The sequence below is a fragment of the Microcebus murinus genome, unplaced genomic scaffold (assembly GCF_040939455.1).
Source record: "Microcebus murinus isolate Inina unplaced genomic scaffold, M.murinus_Inina_mat1.0 scaf038_hap2_Mmur4.0, whole genome shotgun sequence".
NCBI classification, from domain to species: Eukaryota; Metazoa; Chordata; class Mammalia; order Primates; family Cheirogaleidae; genus Microcebus; species Microcebus murinus.
In genome coordinates, this window is record NW_027438984.1 from 1 (window position 1) to 18,115 (window position 18,115).

General features: G+C 62.8%; 5 non-coding genes across 5 annotated transcripts; all 5 read left to right on the top strand.

Moving 5' to 3' along the window:
- Positions 1-74: 74 nt before the first annotated feature.
- On the top strand, positions 75-193 carry LOC142868716 (5S ribosomal RNA). Its single transcript, XR_012917656.1, has one exon. It is a non-coding gene; the product is annotated as a 5S ribosomal RNA (ribosomal RNA).
- A 3,810-nt stretch (positions 194-4,003) lies between these two features.
- Positions 4,004-4,122, top strand: LOC142868727 (5S ribosomal RNA). The gene has a single exon (XR_012917668.1). It is a non-coding gene; the product is annotated as a 5S ribosomal RNA (ribosomal RNA).
- A 3,809-nt stretch (positions 4,123-7,931) lies between these two features.
- LOC142868739 (5S ribosomal RNA) lies at positions 7,932-8,050 on the top strand. Its single transcript, XR_012917674.1, has one exon. It is a non-coding gene; the product is annotated as a 5S ribosomal RNA (ribosomal RNA).
- Positions 8,051-11,861: 3,811 nt separating this feature from the next.
- Positions 11,862-11,980, top strand: LOC142868695 (5S ribosomal RNA). The gene has a single exon (XR_012917635.1). It is a non-coding gene; the product is annotated as a 5S ribosomal RNA (ribosomal RNA).
- A 3,811-nt stretch (positions 11,981-15,791) lies between these two features.
- LOC142868696 (5S ribosomal RNA) lies at positions 15,792-15,910 on the top strand. The gene has a single exon (XR_012917636.1). It is a non-coding gene; the product is annotated as a 5S ribosomal RNA (ribosomal RNA).
- Positions 15,911-18,115: the final 2,205 nt, after the last annotated feature.

Below are 18,115 nucleotides of genomic sequence, written 5' to 3' on the forward strand. Positions count from 1 at the left end.
GGGGCGGGAGGCGGCGGCGGGGAAGCCCAGAGAGGCTCGGCTTCTTGAGCGGGGCAGGGGCGCCCTCCGCCGCCGTCTAGGGCCACACCACCCTGAACGCCCCCGATCTCGTCTGGTCTCGGAAGCTAAGCAGGGTCGGGCCTGGTTAGTACTTGGATGGGAGACCGCCTGGGAATACCGGGTGCCACAGGCTGCTGCTTTTTTTTTTTTTTTTTTTTTTTTTTTGCCTCTTGTTCTGTCCCCTTTCTGGGAGCGCGGCGGCGGCCCGGGGTGGGGGTCACCCCCACCCTCAGCGCCCGCGCGGTGCCTGGCGCCCCAGCCCGCACCGTGGGGCCTCCTCTTGTCCCAAGCCGCGACACCGCCGCCACGCGGCAGCATGCGTGGCATCTGGACTGTCAGGTCTCAGACCAAAGGTCTGCTCTGTGGGAACCGACACGCTGGAGGAAACCTTGAGAGTCTGAGAGGGGAGGGAGTTCCAGAAGAAGGCCAGGATGTCATTTTGAGGGAGTACGTGACCAGAACTCGTCCCGTTGCTTTTGGGGTTCTATGGGCTACACGCAGGAATCTTTGGTGGTGGCACCTGATGTTGGGGGATCCGGAGTCACACCCAGACCTGCTCCACAGGCCTCCTTTTACTTTTCTCTTCGGATTCATTATTTTTAAAAAGTGTCTCTTACCTCTATGATTGCATTTTCTTTTCTCTCTCTTTTCAAGCAGATGATGGGAGTACAAGTATTCAGGTGACATGTGTTGCCCGTGCCGCCCTCCCCCCTGTGTTCTTTTTTTTTTTTTTTTTTTTTGAGACAGAGTCTCGTTTTGCTGCCCAGGCTAGAGTGAGTGCCATGGCGTCAGCCTAGCTCACAGCAACCTCAATCTCCGGGCTCAAGCAATCCTGCTGCCTCAGCCTCCCGAGTAGTTGGGACTACAGGCATGCACCACCACGCCCGGCTGTGTTTTTCTATATATATTAGTTGGCCAATTAATTTCTTTCTATTTTTAGTAGAGACGGGGTCTCGCTCTTGCTCAGGCTGGTTTCGAACTCCTGACCTGGAGCAATCCGCCCGCCTCGGCCTCCCAGAGAGCTAGGATTACAGGCGTGAGCCACCGCGCCCGGCCCCCCCTGTGTTCTTATTCATACACCTCTCATGTTGTTCCAGCGTATTGTGGGGGTACCAATGTTAAGGTCGGGTGCCTTGCCCTCTCCAAGCCTCCCCCCTCGGGTCAGAGCTTCAAGTGCGCCCATCCCCCAGTCGGTGCGCACCCACCCCATGCCTAATGGATGTGTATGCCCCTCCCCTCCCCCCACCCGCCCGACACCCACCCGATGAAGGTGATTCCTCTCCGTCCACTTAGGTGTCCATCCGTTCGTACCAATTTGCTGGTGAGCGCGCTCACGTGGTGCTCGTGTGTCCATTCTCGGGATACTTGGCTTACTGGAACGGGTTCCAGCTCTGGCCAGGAGAACACGAGAGGCGCCCTCTCACCGCTGCTCCTCACAGCCGAATGGCACTCCGTGGTGTCCACGCGCCACATTTTATTGATGCACTCCTGGATGGATGGGCACTCGGGTCGCTTCCACGTCTTTGCGATTGTGAATTGTGCCCTAACTGTAACCCTAACCCTTACCCAGCCCGTCTCCTCTGCCCCTGCCTGACGCACTCCTCCCCGGCCAGGCCCGTCACTGTCCTGGGCCCCCGCCTGACCGGCTCCTCCCCGCCCGGCCGGTCACCGTCCTCTGCCCCTGCCTGACATGCTCCTTCCCGCCCGCCCGGCCTCTCACCGTCCTCGGCCCCTGCCTGACCGGCTCCTCCGTCGCCTGGGCCTTCCAAGGGCTTGGTGTGGACGCTGCTTCCAGGAAGCCCTCCAGAAACCCGGCAGCAGGGTGGCCGCAGCAGTCTCCAGCAGCCGTCCCTAAGTCGCGTGAGTGCGGGGGACGTGCCCCCGCTGTGCCGCGGGGGCCCAGCCTGGTGTCTTCCCTGAGGCCCTGCGGCTGCCGGCTGGGCTGCCGCTCCCCGCAAGGGGAGAGCCGCGGAGGTGGGGACCGCCTCCTGATGGGGACGTACACGCAGCTCTCCACGTCGGATTCCGGGGCTCTCTGTCCTGCCCGAAGGCCCAGCTGGCCTGCGGGTCCTTAGAGTGGCAAAAACATCCGAAAACTGAGATTGAGGGTCCGGTGGGTGTCTGCACTTTTGTGCTGGGCACCCCAGGGAGGCCCGGGGGCTGGCTGGACAACGTGGTCTGCTGGGCGGGGGGAGGGGGGTTGGAGGAGCAACTGATGCCCTTTGCACTTTGGGTAGCAAGAGTCTGAGGTGTCTCTGAGCCCTGTGCCCTGTGGGGGGGGGCGGGGGGGTGGAGGAGGAGGAGGAGGAGGAGGAGGAGGAGGTGGGAAGGGCCGGGGCCTGCAGTCCTGTTCCCGGGGTGGCACGGCAAGTGGCTTCTTCCACAGGCTGCTTGGCCTGGGCTCCCTGCACCTGGGCCTTTGGAGGACCGGCCCTGTGCTTGCCAACACTTCCTGCAGGGACCCAGAGCTGGGAGGTGGCATCTCTCAGCCCTGGGTCGGGCAGAGCCCCAGCGGGCCATGCCCACAACCTCTCTCAGCACCGGTCCCCCAGAAGGCTCCTTTGGGACCAGGATTCTCTTGCGGTGACTCTTTAAGGTCTGGCCCCTGGATGGAGGGGCACCAGGAGTAGAGGAGCAGGAAGGGGAAGGGGGTGGCCATGCGAGGGGACACTTTGAGGCCAAGTCCCAGCTTCAGCCTGATCCTCCTGGGAACCCCGCTCTGAGACAAGGAGCCGGGCTTCGCATTCCCACAGCAGCCAGTCGTGGGCTGAGGACACCTGGGGCGTTGGGAACTCCCTGGCTTCTCCTTGGTTTAACATCTAGAGCTGCTTGTGAATCGCGCCGCCACACACACCCGAGCGCAGGTGTCTTCCGCACAGACTGCGGGCCTCGCTCTTCTGAATGCCGCTAGCTCGCCACCCACCCACGGGTGAACCTGGTCAGGGTGCTTTCTCTCAGGGGCAGACTCTTTTCCGGGCGGGCTACCGGTGTCTCTGTTTGCTCGTTTCTTTCTTCCATTTCGGGAAAGGCTTCCTTGCTGGGTGTGGAAATCTCCTATGCCTTCCCTCGCCTATTCTGTCAGCTTTAAAATTCTCTTTCAGTTGCCACCCTCACAGATGGATTAGGAAACTCTTTCCGGTGCACTCATTAGTGAAATGACCTCCAGGAAGCTGGAATCCAATATCTAATGGCCGATTTTTAGCGAGTCCACACGCCAGGGTGGTCGGGGTCCAATGCAGCCCCGGCCAGGCCCAGGCCCCTTGGACTGGGCCACCGGAGGACACGGAGGAGGGCCCGGCCCCCACGAAGCGGTGCCGGCAGTTCTCCACGGGCTTGGGCGTTTTCCAGAGGTAGGAGATGGAGGGGACTGATTTCTTCAGCGCCCCCCAAACCACGCCACCCCACCCCACCCATGGGACACATCCCCAGAGAGAGACGCCCCATACACTGGCTGTGCCCCAGCCCTGGCCCGGGGGAATAGGCGGCAGCCCACCCACAGGGCGAGGAGGGGGGCGCAGCTGAAAGGGGTTGTGGGGGAGGGCGGCCCCTGGCTGGGGTCAAAGGGCCAGCGTCCCGCGCGTGCGCAGTCAGCGGCAGGCAGCCACGCGCTGGGGGTGGGCAGCGGGTAGGTGAAGGAGGCCGGGCGAGGAGACGAGGGGGGCTGGGAGGGCTCCACCTTGGCGAGTCCAGCCGTGGAGGCGCATCTTGTGTGAGTGTGAGTGAGTGTGAGTGTGTGTGTGTGTGTGTAGAGAGAGACAGCCCCCCGCCCTGCCCCGCCCCGCCCCGCCCCGCCCATCACCCCCGTCCCTGGGAGCCCGCGGGACCCGGCCGGCCGGAGAACTCAACCGGCCCGGCCCGGCGCGGGGCCTGGGGCGGGAGGCGGCGGCGGGGAAGCCCAGAGAGGCTCGGCTTCTTGAGCGGGGCAGGGGCGCCCTCCGCCGCCGTCTAGGGCCACACCACCCTGAACGCCCCCGATCTCGTCTGGTCTCGGAAGCTAAGCAGGGTCGGGCCTGGTTAGTACTTGGATGGGAGACCGCCTGGGAATACCGGGTGCCACAGGCTGCTGCTTTTTTTTTTTTTTTTTTTTTTTTTTGCCTCTTGTTCTGTCCCCTTTCTGGGAGCGCGGCGGCGGCCCGGGGTGGGGGTCACCCCCACCCTCAGCGCCCGCGCGGTGCCTGGCGCCCCAGCCCGCACCGTGGGGCCTCCTCTTGTCCCAAGCCGCGACACCGCCGCCACGCGGCAGCATGCGTGGCATCTGGACTGTCAGGTCTCAGACCAAAGGTCTGCTCTGTGGGAACCGACACGCTGGAGGAAACCTTGAGAGTCTGAGAGGGGAGGGAGTTCCAGAAGAAGGCCAGGATGTCATTTTGAGGGAGTACGTGACCAGAACTCGTCCCGTTGCTTTTGGGGTTCTATGGGCTACACGCAGGAATCTTTGGTGGTGGCACCTGATGTTGGGGGATCCGGAGTCACACCCAGACCTGCTCCACAGGCCTCCTTTTACTTTTCTCTTCGGATTCATTATTTTTAAAAAGTGTCTCTTACCTCTAGGATTGCATTTTCTTTTCTCTCTCTTTTCAAGCAGATGATGGGAGTACAAGTATTCAGGTGACATGTGTTGCCCGTGCCGCCCTCCCCCCTGTGTTCTTTTTTTTTTTTTTTTTTTTTGAGACAGAGTCTCGTTTTGCTGCCCAGGCTAGAGTGAGTGCCATGGCGTCAGCCTAGCTCACAGCAACCTCAATCTCCGGGCTCAAGCAATCCTGCTGCCTCAGCCTCCCGAGTAGTTGGGACTACAGGCATGCACCACCACGCCCGGCTGTGTTTTTCTATATATATTAGTTGGCCAATTAATTTCTTTCTATTTTTAGTAGAGACGGGGTCTCGCTCTTGCTCAGGCTGGTTTCGAACTCCTGACCTGGAGCAATCCGCCCGCCTCGGCCTCCCAGAGAGCTAGGATTACAGGCGTGAGCCACCGCGCCCGGCCCCCCCTGTGTTCTTATTCATACACCTCTCATGTTGTTCCAGCGTATTGTGGGGGTACCAATGTTAAGGTCGGGTGCCTTGCCCTCTCCAAGCCTCCCCCCTCGGGTCAGAGCTTCAAGTGCGCCCATCCCCCAGTCGGTGCGCACCCACCCCATGCCTAATGGATGTGTATGCCCCTCCCCTCCCCCCACCCGCCCGACACCCACCCGATGAAGGTGATTCCTCTCCGTCCACTTAGGTGTCCATCCGTTCGTACCAATTTGCTGGTGAGCGCGCTCACGTGGTGCTCGTGTGTCCATTCTCGGGATACTTGGCTTACTGGAACGGGTTCCAGCTCTGGCCAGGAGAACACGAGAGGCGCCCTCTCACCGCTGCTCCTCACAGCCGAATGGCACTCCGTGGTGTCCACGCGCCACATTTTATTGATGCACTCCTGGATGGATGGGCACTCGGGTCGCTTCCACGTCTTTGCGATTGTGAATTGTGCCCTAACTGTAACCCTAACCCTTACCCAGCCCGTCTCCTCTGCCCCTGCCTGACGCACTCCTCCCCGGCCAGGCCCGTCACTGTCCTGGGCCCCCGCCTGACCGGCTCCTCCCCGCCCGGCCGGTCACCGTCCTCTGCCCCTGCCTGACATGCTCCTTCCCGCCCGCCCGGCCTCTCACCGTCCTCGGCCCCTGCCTGACCGGCTCCTCCGTCGCCTGGGCCTTCCAAGGGCTTGGTGTGGACGCTGCTTCCAGGAAGCCCTCCAGAAACCCGGCAGCAGGGTGGCCGCAGCAGTCTCCAGCAGCCGTCCCTAAGTCGCGTGAGTGCGGGGGACGTGCCCCCGCTGTGCCGCGGGGGCCCAGCCTGGTGTCTTCCCTGAGGCCCTGCGGCTGCCGGCTGGGCTGCCGCTCCCCGCAAGGGGAGAGCCGCGGAGGTGGGGACCGCCTCCTGATGGGGACGTACACGCAGCTCTCCACGTCGGATTCCGGGGCTCTCTGTCCTGCCCGAAGGCCCAGCTGGCCTGCGGGTCCTTAGAGTGGCAAAAACATCCGAAAACTGAGATTGAGGGTCCGGTGGGTGTCTGCACTTTTGTGCTGGGCACCCCAGGGAGGCCCGGGGGCTGGCTGGACAACGTGGTCTGCTGGGCGGGGGGAGGGGGGTTGGAGGAGCAACTGATGCCCTTTGCACTTTGGGTAGCAAGAGTCTGAGGTGTCTCTGAGCCCTGTGCCCTGTGGGGGGGGGCGGGGGGGTGGAGGAGGAGGAGGAGGAGGAGGAGGAGGAGGTGGGAAGGGCCGGGGCCTGCAGTCCTGTTCCCGGGGTGGCACGGCAAGTGGCTTCTTCCACAGGCTGCTTGGCCTGGGCTCCCTGCACCTGGGCCTTTGGAGGACCGGCCCTGTGCTTGCCAACACTTCCTGCAGGGACCCAGAGCTGGGAGGTGGCATCTCTCAGCCCTGGGTCGGGCAGAGCCCCAGCGGGCCATGCCCACAACCTCTCTCAGCACCGGTCCCCCAGAAGGCTCCTTTGGGACCAGGATTCTCTTGCGGTGACTCTTTAAGGTCTGGCCCCTGGATGGAGGGGCACCAGGAGTAGAGGAGCAGGAAGGGGAAGGGGGTGGCCATGCGAGGGGACACTTTGAGGCCAAGTCCCAGCTTCAGCCTGATCCTCCTGGGAACCCCGCTCTGAGACAAGGAGCCGGGCTTCGCATTCCCACAGCAGCCAGTCGTGGGCTGAGGACACCTGGGGCGTTGGGAACTCCCTGGCTTCTCCTTGGTTTAACGTCTAGAGCTGCTTGTGAATCGCGCCGCCACACACACCCGAGCGCAGGTGTCTTCCGCACAGACTGCGGGCCTCGCTCTTCTGAATGCCGCTAGCTCGCCACCCACCCACGGGTGAACCTGGTCAGGGTGCTTTCTCTCAGGGGCAGACTCTTTTCCGGGCGGGCTACCGGTGTCTCTGTTTGCTCGTTTCTTTCTTCCATTTCGGGAAAGGCTTCCTTGCTGGGTGTGGAAATCTCCTATGCCTTCCCTCGCCTATTCTGTCAGCTTTAAAATTCTCTTTCAGTTGCCACCCTCACAGATGGATTAGGAAACTCTTTCCGGTGCACTCATTAGTGAAATGACCTCCAGGAAGCTGGAATCCAATATCTAATGGCCGATTTTTAGCGAGTCCACACGCCAGGGTGGTCGGGGTCCAATGCAGCCCCGGCCAGGCCCAGGCCCCTTGGACTGGGCCACCGGAGGACACGGAGGAGGGCCCGGCCCCCACGAAGCGGTGCCGGCAGTTCTCCACGGGCTTGGGCGTTTTCCAGAGGTAGGAGATGGAGGGGACTGATTTCTTCAGCGCCCCCCAAACCACGCCACCCCACCCCACCCATGGGACACATCCCCAGAGAGAGACGCCCCATACACTGGCTGTGCCCCAGCCCTGGCCCGGGGGAATAGGCGGCAGCCCACCCACAGGGCGAGGAGGGGGGCGCAGCTGAAAGGGGTTGTGGGGGAGGGCGGCCCCTGGCTGGGGTCAAAGGGCCAGCGTCCCGCGCGTGCGCAGTCAGCGGCAGGCAGCCACGCGCTGGGGGTGGGCAGCGGGTAGGTGAAGGAGGCCGGGCGAGGAGACGAGGGGGGCTGGGAGGGCTCCACCTTGGCGAGTCCAGCCGTGGAGGCGCATCTTGTGTGAGTGTGAGTGAGTGTGAGTGTGTGTGTGTGTGTGTAGAGAGAGACAGCCCCCCGCCCTGCCCCGCCCCGCCCCGCCCCGCCCATCACCCCCGTCCCTGGGAGCCCGCGGGACCCGGCCGGCCGGAGAACTCAACCGGCCCGGCCCGGCGCGGGGCCTGGGGCGGGAGGCGGCGGCGGGGAAGCCCAGAGAGGCTCGGCTTCTTGAGCGGGGCAGGGGCGCCCTCCGCCGCCGTCTAGGGCCACACCACCCTGAACGCCCCCGATCTCGTCTGGTCTCGGAAGCTAAGCAGGGTCGGGCCTGGTTAGTACTTGGATGGGAGACCGCCTGGGAATACCGGGTGCCACAGGCTGCTGCTTTTTTTTTTTTTTTTTTTTTTTTTTTGCCTCTTGTTCTGTCCCCTTTCTGGGAGCGCGGCGGCGGCCCGGGGTGGGGGTCACCCCCACCCTCAGCGCCCGCGCGGTGCCTGGCGCCCCAGCCCGCACCGTGGGGCCTCCTCTTGTCCCAAGCCGCGACACCGCCGCCACGCGGCAGCATGCGTGGCATCTGGACTGTCAGGTCTCAGACCAAAGGTCTGCTCTGTGGGAACCGACACGCTGGAGGAAACCTTGAGAGTCTGAGAGGGGAGGGAGTTCCAGAAGAAGGCCAGGATGTCATTTTGAGGGAGTACGTGACCAGAACTCGTCCCGTTGCTTTTGGGGTTCTATGGGCTACACGCAGGAATCTTTGGTGGTGGCACCTGATGTTGGGGGATCCGGAGTCACACCCAGACCTGCTCCACAGGCCTCCTTTTACTTTTCTCTTCGGATTCATTATTTTTAAAAAGTGTCTCTTACCTCTATGATTGCATTTTCTTTTCTCTCTCTTTTCAAGCAGATGATGGGAGTACAAGTATTCAGGTGACATGTGTTGCCCGTGCCGCCCTCCCCCCTGTGTTCTTTTTTTTTTTTTTTTTTTTTTGAGACAGAGTCTCGTTTTGCTGCCCAGGCTAGAGTGAGTGCCATGGCGTCAGCCTAGCTCACAGCAACCTCAATCTCCGGGCTCAAGCAATCCTGCTGCCTCAGCCTCCCGAGTAGTTGGGACTACAGGCATGCACCACCACGCCCGGCTGTGTTTTTCTATATATATTAGTTGGCCAATTAATTTCTTTCTATTTTTAGTAGAGACGGGGTCTCGCTCTTGCTCAGGCTGGTTTCGAACTCCTGACCTGGAGCAATCCGCCCGCCTCGGCCTCCCAGAGAGCTAGGATTACAGGCGTGAGCCACCGCGCCCGGCCCCCCCTGTGTTCTTATTCATACACCTCTCATGTTGTTCCAGCGTATTGTGGGGGTACCAATGTTAAGGTCGGGTGCCTTGCCCTCTCCAAGCCTCCCCCCTCGGGTCAGAGCTTCAAGTGCGCCCATCCCCCAGTCGGTGCGCACCCACCCCATGCCTAATGGATGTGTATGCCCCTCCCCTCCCCCCACCCGCCCGACACCCACCCGATGAAGGTGATTCCTCTCCGTCCACTTAGGTGTCCATCCGTTCGTACCAATTTGCTGGTGAGCGCGCTCACGTGGTGCTCGTGTGTCCATTCTCGGGATACTTGGCTTACTGGAACGGGTTCCAGCTCTGGCCAGGAGAACACGAGAGGCGCCCTCTCACCGCTGCTCCTCACAGCCGAATGGCACTCCGTGGTGTCCACGCGCCACATTTTATTGATGCACTCCTGGATGGATGGGCACTCGGGTCGCTTCCACGTCTTTGCGATTGTGAATTGTGCCCTAACTGTAACCCTAACCCTTACCCAGCCCGTCTCCTCTGCCCCTGCCTGACGCACTCCTCCCCGGCCAGGCCCGTCACTGTCCTGGGCCCCCGCCTGACCGGCTCCTCCCCGCCCGGCCGGTCACCGTCCTCTGCCCCTGCCTGACATGCTCCTTCCCGCCCGCCCGGCCTCTCACCGTCCTCGGCCCCTGCCTGACCGGCTCCTCCGTCGCCTGGGCCTTCCAAGGGCTTGGTGTGGACGCTGCTTCCAGGAAGCCCTCCAGAAACCCGGCAGCAGGGTGGCCGCAGCAGTCTCCAGCAGCCGTCCCTAAGTCGCGTGAGTGCGGGGGACGTGCCCCCGCTGTGCCGCGGGGGCCCAGCCTGGTGTCTTCCCTGAGGCCCTGCGGCTGCCGGCTGGGCTGCCGCTCCCCGCAAGGGGAGAGCCGCGGAGGTGGGGACCGCCTCCTGATGGGGACGTACACGCAGCTCTCCACGTCGGATTCCGGGGCTCTCTGTCCTGCCCGAAGGCCCAGCTGGCCTGCGGGTCCTTAGAGTGGCAAAAACATCCGAAAACTGAGATTGAGGGTCCGGTGGGTGTCTGCACTTTTGTGCTGGGCACCCCAGGGAGGCCCGGGGGCTGGCTGGACAACGTGGTCTGCTGGGCGGGGGGAGGGGGGTTGGAGGAGCAACTGATGCCCTTTGCACTTTGGGTAGCAAGAGTCTGAGGTGTCTCTGAGCCCTGTGCCCTGTGGGGGGGGGCGGGGGGGTGGAGGAGGAGGAGGAGGAGGAGGAGGAGGAGGTGGGAAGGGCCGGGGCCTGCAGTCCTGTTCCCGGGGTGGCACGGCAAGTGGCTTCTTCCACAGGCTGCTTGGCCTGGGCTCCCTGCACCTGGGCCTTTGGAGGACCGGCCCTGTGCTTGCCAACACTTCCTGCAGGGACCCAGAGCTGGGAGGTGGCATCTCTCAGCCCTGGGTCGGGCAGAGCCCCAGCGGGCCATGCCCACAACCTCTCTCAGCACCGGTCCCCCAGAAGGCTCCTTTGGGACCAGGATTCTCTTGCGGTGACTCTTTAAGGTCTGGCCCCTGGATGGAGGGGCACCAGGAGTAGAGGAGCAGGAAGGGGAAGGGGGTGGCCATGCGAGGGGACACTTTGAGGCCAAGTCCCAGCTTCAGCCTGATCCTCCTGGGAACCCCGCTCTGAGACAAGGAGCCGGGCTTCGCATTCCCACAGCAGCCAGTCGTGGGCTGAGGACACCTGGGGCGTTGGGAACTCCCTGGCTTCTCCTTGGTTTAACATCTAGAGCTGCTTGTGAATCGCGCCGCCACACACACCCGAGCGCAGGTGTCTTCCGCACAGACTGCGGGCCTCGCTCTTCTGAATGCCGCTAGCTCGCCACCCACCCACGGGTGAACCTGGTCAGGGTGCTTTCTCTCAGGGGCAGACTCTTTTCCGGGCGGGCTACCGGTGTCTCTGTTTGCTCGTTTCTTTCTTCCATTTCGGGAAAGGCTTCCTTGCTGGGTGTGGAAATCTCCTATGCCTTCCCTCGCCTATTCTGTCAGCTTTAAAATTCTCTTTCAGTTGCCACCCTCACAGATGGATTAGGAAACTCTTTCCGGTGCACTCATTAGTGAAATGACCTCCAGGAAGCTGGAATCCAATATCTAATGGCCGATTTTTAGCGAGTCCACACGCCAGGGTGGTCGGGGTCCAATGCAGCCCCGGCCAGGCCCAGGCCCCTTGGACTGGGCCACCGGAGGACACGGAGGAGGGCCCGGCCCCCACGAAGCGGTGCCGGCAGTTCTCCACGGGCTTGGGCGTTTTCCAGAGGTAGGAGATGGAGGGGACTGATTTCTTCAGCGCCCCCCAAACCACGCCACCCCACCCCACCCATGGGACACATCCCCAGAGAGAGACGCCCCATACACTGGCTGTGCCCCAGCCCTGGCCCGGGGGAATAGGCGGCAGCCCACCCACAGGGCGAGGAGGGGGGCGCAGCTGAAAGGGGTTGTGGGGGAGGGCGGCCCCTGGCTGGGGTCAAAGGGCCAGCGTCCCGCGCGTGCGCAGTCAGCGGCAGGCAGCCACGCGCTGGGGGTGGGCAGCGGGTAGGTGAAGGAGGCCGGGCGAGGAGACGAGGGGGGCTGGGAGGGCTCCACCTTGGCGAGTCCAGCCGTGGAGGCGCATCTTGTGTGAGTGTGAGTGAGTGTGAGTGTGTGTGTGTGTGTGTAGAGAGAGACAGCCCCCCGCCCTGCCCCGCCCCGCCCCGCCCCGCCCATCACCCCCGTCCCTGGGAGCCCGCGGGACCCGGCCGGCCGGAGAACTCAACCGGCCCGGCCCGGCGCGGGGCCTGGGGCGGGAGGCGGCGGCGGGGAAGCCCAGAGAGGCTCGGCTTCTTGAGCGGGGCAGGGGCGCCCTCCGCCGCCGTCTAGGGCCACACCACCCTGAACGCCCCCGATCTCGTCTGGTCTCGGAAGCTAAGCAGGGTCGGGCCTGGTTAGTACTTGGATGGGAGACCGCCTGGGAATACCGGGTGCCACAGGCTGCTGCTTTTTTTTTTTTTTTTTTTTTTTTTTTTGCCTCTTGTTCTGTCCCCTTTCTGGGAGCGCGGCGGCGGCCCGGGGTGGGGGTCACCCCCACCCTCAGCGCCCGCGCGGTGCCTGGCGCCCCAGCCCGCACCGTGGGGCCTCCTCTTGTCCCAAGCCGCGACACCGCCGCCACGCGGCAGCATGCGTGGCATCTGGACTGTCAGGTCTCAGACCAAAGGTCTGCTCTGTGGGAACCGACACGCTGGAGGAAACCTTGAGAGTCTGAGAGGGGAGGGAGTTCCAGAAGAAGGCCAGGATGTCATTTTGAGGGAGTACGTGACCAGAACTCGTCCCGTTGCTTTTGGGGTTCTATGGGCTACACGCAGGAATCTTTGGTGGTGGCACCTGATGTTGGGGGATCCGGAGTCACACCCAGACCTGCTCCACAGGCCTCCTTTTACTTTTCTCTTCGGATTCATTATTTTTAAAAAGTGTCTCTTACCTCTAGGATTGCATTTTCTTTTCTCTCTCTTTTCAAGCAGATGATGGGAGTACAAGTATTCAGGTGACATGTGTTGCCCGTGCCGCCCTCCCCCCTGTGTTCTTTTTTTTTTTTTTTTTTTTTGAGACAGAGTCTCGTTTTGCTGCCCAGGCTAGAGTGAGTGCCATGGCGTCAGCCTAGCTCACAGCAACCTCAATCTCCGGGCTCAAGCAATCCTGCTGCCTCAGCCTCCCGAGTAGTTGGGACTACAGGCATGCACCACCACGCCCGGCTGTGTTTTTCTATATATATTAGTTGGCCAATTAATTTCTTTCTATTTTTAGTAGAGACGGGGTCTCGCTCTTGCTCAGGCTGGTTTCGAACTCCTGACCTGGAGCAATCCGCCCGCCTCGGCCTCCCAGAGAGCTAGGATTACAGGCGTGAGCCACCGCGCCCGGCCCCCCCTGTGTTCTTATTCATACACCTCTCATGTTGTTCCAGCGTATTGTGGGGGTACCAATGTTAAGGTCGGGTGCCTTGCCCTCTCCAAGCCTCCCCCCTCGGGTCAGAGCTTCAAGTGCGCCCATCCCCCAGTCGGTGCGCACCCACCCCATGCCTAATGGATGTGTATGCCCCTCCCCTCCCCCCACCCGCCCGACACCCACCCGATGAAGGTGATTCCTCTCCGTCCACTTAGGTGTCCATCCGTTCGTACCAATTTGCTGGTGAGCGCGCTCACGTGGTGCTCGTGTGTCCATTCTCGGGATACTTGGCTTACTGGAACGGGTTCCAGCTCTGGCCAGGAGAACACGAGAGGCGCCCTCTCACCGCTGCTCCTCACAGCCGAATGGCACTCCGTGGTGTCCACGCGCCACATTTTATTGATGCACTCCTGGATGGATGGGCACTCGGGTCGCTTCCACGTCTTTGCGATTGTGAATTGTGCCCTAACTGTAACCCTAACCCTTACCCAGCCCGTCTCCTCTGCCCCTGCCTGACGCACTCCTCCCCGGCCAGGCCCGTCACTGTCCTGGGCCCCCGCCTGACCGGCTCCTCCCCGCCCGGCCGGTCACCGTCCTCTGCCCCTGCCTGACATGCTCCTTCCCGCCCGCCCGGCCTCTCACCGTCCTCGGCCCCTGCCTGACCGGCTCCTCCGTCGCCTGGGCCTTCCAAGGGCTTGGTGTGGACGCTGCTTCCAGGAAGCCCTCCAGAAACCCGGCAGCAGGGTGGCCGCAGCAGTCTCCAGCAGCCGTCCCTAAGTCGCGTGAGTGCGGGGGACGTGCCCCCGCTGTGCCGCGGGGGCCCAGCCTGGTGTCTTCCCTGAGGCCCTGCGGCTGCCGGCTGGGCTGCCGCTCCCCGCAAGGGGAGAGCCGCGGAGGTGGGGACCGCCTCCTGATGGGGACGTACACGCAGCTCTCCACGTCGGATTCCGGGGCTCTCTGTCCTGCCCGAAGGCCCAGCTGGCCTGCGGGTCCTTAGAGTGGCAAAAACATCCGAAAACTGAGATTGAGGGTCCGGTGGGTGTCTGCACTTTTGTGCTGGGCACCCCAGGGAGGCCCGGGGGCTGGCTGGACAACGTGGTCTGCTGGGCGGGGGGAGGGGGGTTGGAGGAGCAACTGATGCCCTTTGCACTTTGGGTAGCAAGAGTCTGAGGTGTCTCTGAGCCCTGTGCCCTGTGGGGGGGGGCGGGGGGGTGGAGGAGGAGGAGGAGGAGGAGGAGGAGGAGGTGGGAAGGGCCGGGGCCTGCAGTCCTGTTCCCGGGGTGGCACGGCAAGTGGCTTCTTCCACAGGCTGCTTGGCCTGGGCTCCCTGCACCTGGGCCTTTGGAGGACCGGCCCTGTGCTTGCCAACACTTCCTGCAGGGACCCAGAGCTGGGAGGTGGCATCTCTCAGCCCTGGGTCGGGCAGAGCCCCAGCGGGCCATGCCCACAACCTCTCTCAGCACCGGTCCCCCAGAAGGCTCCTTTGGGACCAGGATTCTCTTGCGGTGACTCTTTAAGGTCTGGCCCCTGGATGGAGGGGCACCAGGAGTAGAGGAGCAGGAAGGGGAAGGGGGTGGCCATGCGAGGGGACACTTTGAGGCCAAGTCCCAGCTTCAGCCTGATCCTCCTGGGAACCCCGCTCTGAGACAAGGAGCCGGGCTTCGCATTCCCACAGCAGCCAGTCGTGGGCTGAGGACACCTGGGGCGTTGGGAACTCCCTGGCTTCTCCTTGGTTTAACATCTAGAGCTGCTTGTGAATCGCGCCGCCACACACACCCGAGCGCAGGTGTCTTCCGCACAGACTGCGGGCCTCGCTCTTCTGAATGCCGCTAGCTCGCCACCCACCCACGGGTGAACCTGGTCAGGGTGCTTTCTCTCAGGGGCAGACTCTTTTCCGGGCGGGCTACCGGTGTCTCTGTTTGCTCGTTTCTTTCTTCCATTTCGGGAAAGGCTTCCTTGCTGGGTGTGGAAATCTCCTATGCCTTCCCTCGCCTATTCTGTCAGCTTTAAAATTCTCTTTCAGTTGCCACCCTCACAGATGGATTAGGAAACTCTTTCCGGTGCACTCATTAGTGAAATGACCTCCAGGAAGCTGGAATCCAATATCTAATGGCCGATTTTTAGCGAGTCCACACGCCAGGGTGGTCGGGGTCCAATGCAGCCCCGGCCAGGCCCAGGCCCCTTGGACTGGGCCACCGGAGGACACGGAGGAGGGCCCGGCCCCCACGAAGCGGTGCCGGCAGTTCTCCACGGGCTTGGGCGTTTTCCAGAGGTAGGAGATGGAGGGGACTGATTTCTTCAGCGCCCCCCAAACCACGCCACCCCACCCCACCCATGGGACACATCCCCAGAGAGAGACGCCCCATACACTGGCTGTGCCCCAGCCCTGGCCCGGGGGAATAGGCGGCAGCCCACCCACAGGGCGAGGAGGGGGGCGCAGCTGAAAGGGGTTGTGGGGGAGGGCGGCCCCTGGCTGGGGTCAAAGGGCCAGCGTCCCGCGCGTGCGCAGTCAGCGGCAGGCAGCCACGCGCTGGGGGTGGGCAGCGGGTAGGTGAAGGAGGCCGGGCGAGGAGACGAGGGGGGCTGGGAGGGCTCCACCTTGGCGAGTCCAGCCGTGGAGGCGCATCTTGTGTGAGTGTGAGTGAGTGTGAGTGTGTGTGTGTGTGTGTAGAGAGAGACAGCCCCCCGCCCTGCCCCGCCCCGCCCCGCCCCGCCCATCACCCCCGTCCCTGGGAGCCCGCGGGACCCGGCCGGCCGGAGAACTCAACCGGCCCGGCCCGGCGCGGGGCCTGGGGCGGGAGGCGGCGGCGGGGAAGCCCAGAGAGGCTCGGCTTCTTGAGCGGGGCAGGGGCGCCCTCCGCCGCCGTCTAGGGCCACACCACCCTGAACGCCCCCGATCTCGTCTGGTCTCGGAAGCTAAGCAGGGTCGGGCCTGGTTAGTACTTGGATGGGAGACCGCCTGGGAATACCGGGTGCCACAGGCTGCTGCTTTTTTTTTTTTTTTTTTTTTTTTTTTGCCTCTTGTTCTGTCCCCTTTCTGGGAGCGCGGCGGCGGCCCGGGGTGGGGGTCACCCCCACCCTCAGCGCCCGCGCGGTGCCTGGCGCCCCAGCCCGCACCGTGGGGCCTCCTCTTGTCCCAAGCCGCGACACCGCCGCCACGCGGCAGCATGCGTGGCATCTGGACTGTCAGGTCTCAGACCAAAGGTCTGCTCTGTGGGAACCGACACGCTGGAGGAAACCTTGAGAGTCTGAGAGGGGAGGGAGTTCCAGAAGAAGGCCAGGATGTCATTTTGAGGGAGTACGTGACCAGAACTCGTCCCGTTGCTTTTGGGGTTCTATGGGCTACACGCAGGAATCTTTGGTGGTGGCACCTGATGTTGGGGGATCCGGAGTCACACCCAGACCTGCTCCACAGGCCTCCTTTTACTTTTCTCTTCGGATTCATTATTTTTAAAAAGTGTCTCTTACCTCTATGATTGCATTTTCTTTTCTCTCTCTTTTCAAGCAGATGATGGGAGTACAAGTATTCAGGTGACATGTGTTGCCCGTGCCGCCCTCCCCCCTGTGTTCTTTTTTTTTTTTTTTTTTTTTTGAGACAGAGTCTCGTTTTGCTGCCCAGGCTAGAGTGAGTGCCATGGCGTCAGCCTAGCTCACAGCAACCTCAATCTCCGGGCTCAAGCAATCCTGCTGCCTCAGCCTCCCGAGTAGTTGGGACTACAGGCATGCACCACCACGCCCGGCTGTGTTTTTCTATATATATTAGTTGGCCAATTAATTTCTTTCTATTTTTAGTAGAGACGGGGTCTCGCTCTTGCTCAGGCTGGTTTCGAACTCCTGACCTGGAGCAATCCGCCCGCCTCGGCCTCCCAGAGAGCTAGGATTACAGGCGTGAGCCACCGCGCCCGGCCCCCCCTGTGTTCTTATTCATACACCTCTCATGTTGTTCCAGCGTATTGTGGGGGTACCAATGTTAAGGTCGGGTGCCTTGCCCTCTCCAAGCCTCCCCCCTCGGGTCAGAGCTTCAAGTGCGCCCATCCCCCAGTCGGTGCGCACCCACCCCATGCCTAATGGATGTGTATGCCCCTCCCCTCCCCCCACCCGCCCGACACCCACCCGATGAAGGTGATTCCTCTCCGTCCACTTAGGTGTCCATCCGTTCGTACCAATTTGCTGGTGAGCGCGCTCACGTGGTGCTCGTGTGTCCATTCTCGGGATACTTGGCTTACTGGAACGGGTTCCAGCTCTGGCCAGGAGAACACGAGAGGCGCCCTCTCACCGCTGCTCCTCACAGCCGAATGGCACTCCGTGGTGTCCACGCGCCACATTTTATTGATGCACTCCTGGATGGATGGGCACTCGGGTCGCTTCCACGTCTTTGCGATTGTGAATTGTGCCCTAACTGTAACCCTAACCCTTACCCAGCCCGTCTCCTCTGCCCCTGCCTGACGCACTCCTCCCCGGCCAGGCCCGTCACTGTCCTGGGCCCCCGCCTGACCGGCTCCTCCCCGCCCGGCCGGTCACCGTCCTCTGCCCCTGCCTGACATGCTCCTTCCCGCCCGCCCGGCCTCTCACCGTCCTCGGCCCCTGCCTGACCGGCTCCTCCGTCGCCTGGGCCTTCCAAGGGCTTGGTGTGGACGCTGCTTCCAGGAAGCCCTCCAGAAACCCGGCAGCAGGGTGGCCGCAGCAGTCTCCAGCAGCCGTCCCTAAGTCGCGTGAGTGCGGGGGACGTGCCCCCGCTGTGCCGCGGGGGCCCAGCCTGGTGTCTTCCCTGAGGCCCTGCGGCTGCCGGCTGGGCTGCCGCTCCCCGCAAGGGGAGAGCCGCGGAGGTGGGGACCGCCTCCTGATGGGGACGTACACGCAGCTCTCCACGTCGGATTCCGGGGCTCTCTGTCCTGCCCGAAGGCCCAGCTGGCCTGCGGGTCCTTAGAGTGGCAAAAACATCCGAAAACTGAGATTGAGGGTCCGGTGGGTGTCTGCACTTTTGTGCTGGGCACCCCAGGGAGGCCCGGGGGCTGGCTGGACAACGTGGTCTGCTGGGCGGGGGGAGGGGGGTTGGAGGAGCAACTGATGCCCTTTGCACTTTGGGTAGCAAGAGTCTGAGGTGTCTCTGAGCCCTGTGCCCTGTGGGGGGGGGCGGGGGGGTGGAGGAGGAGGAGGAGGAGGAGGAGGAGGAGGTGGGAAGGGCCGGG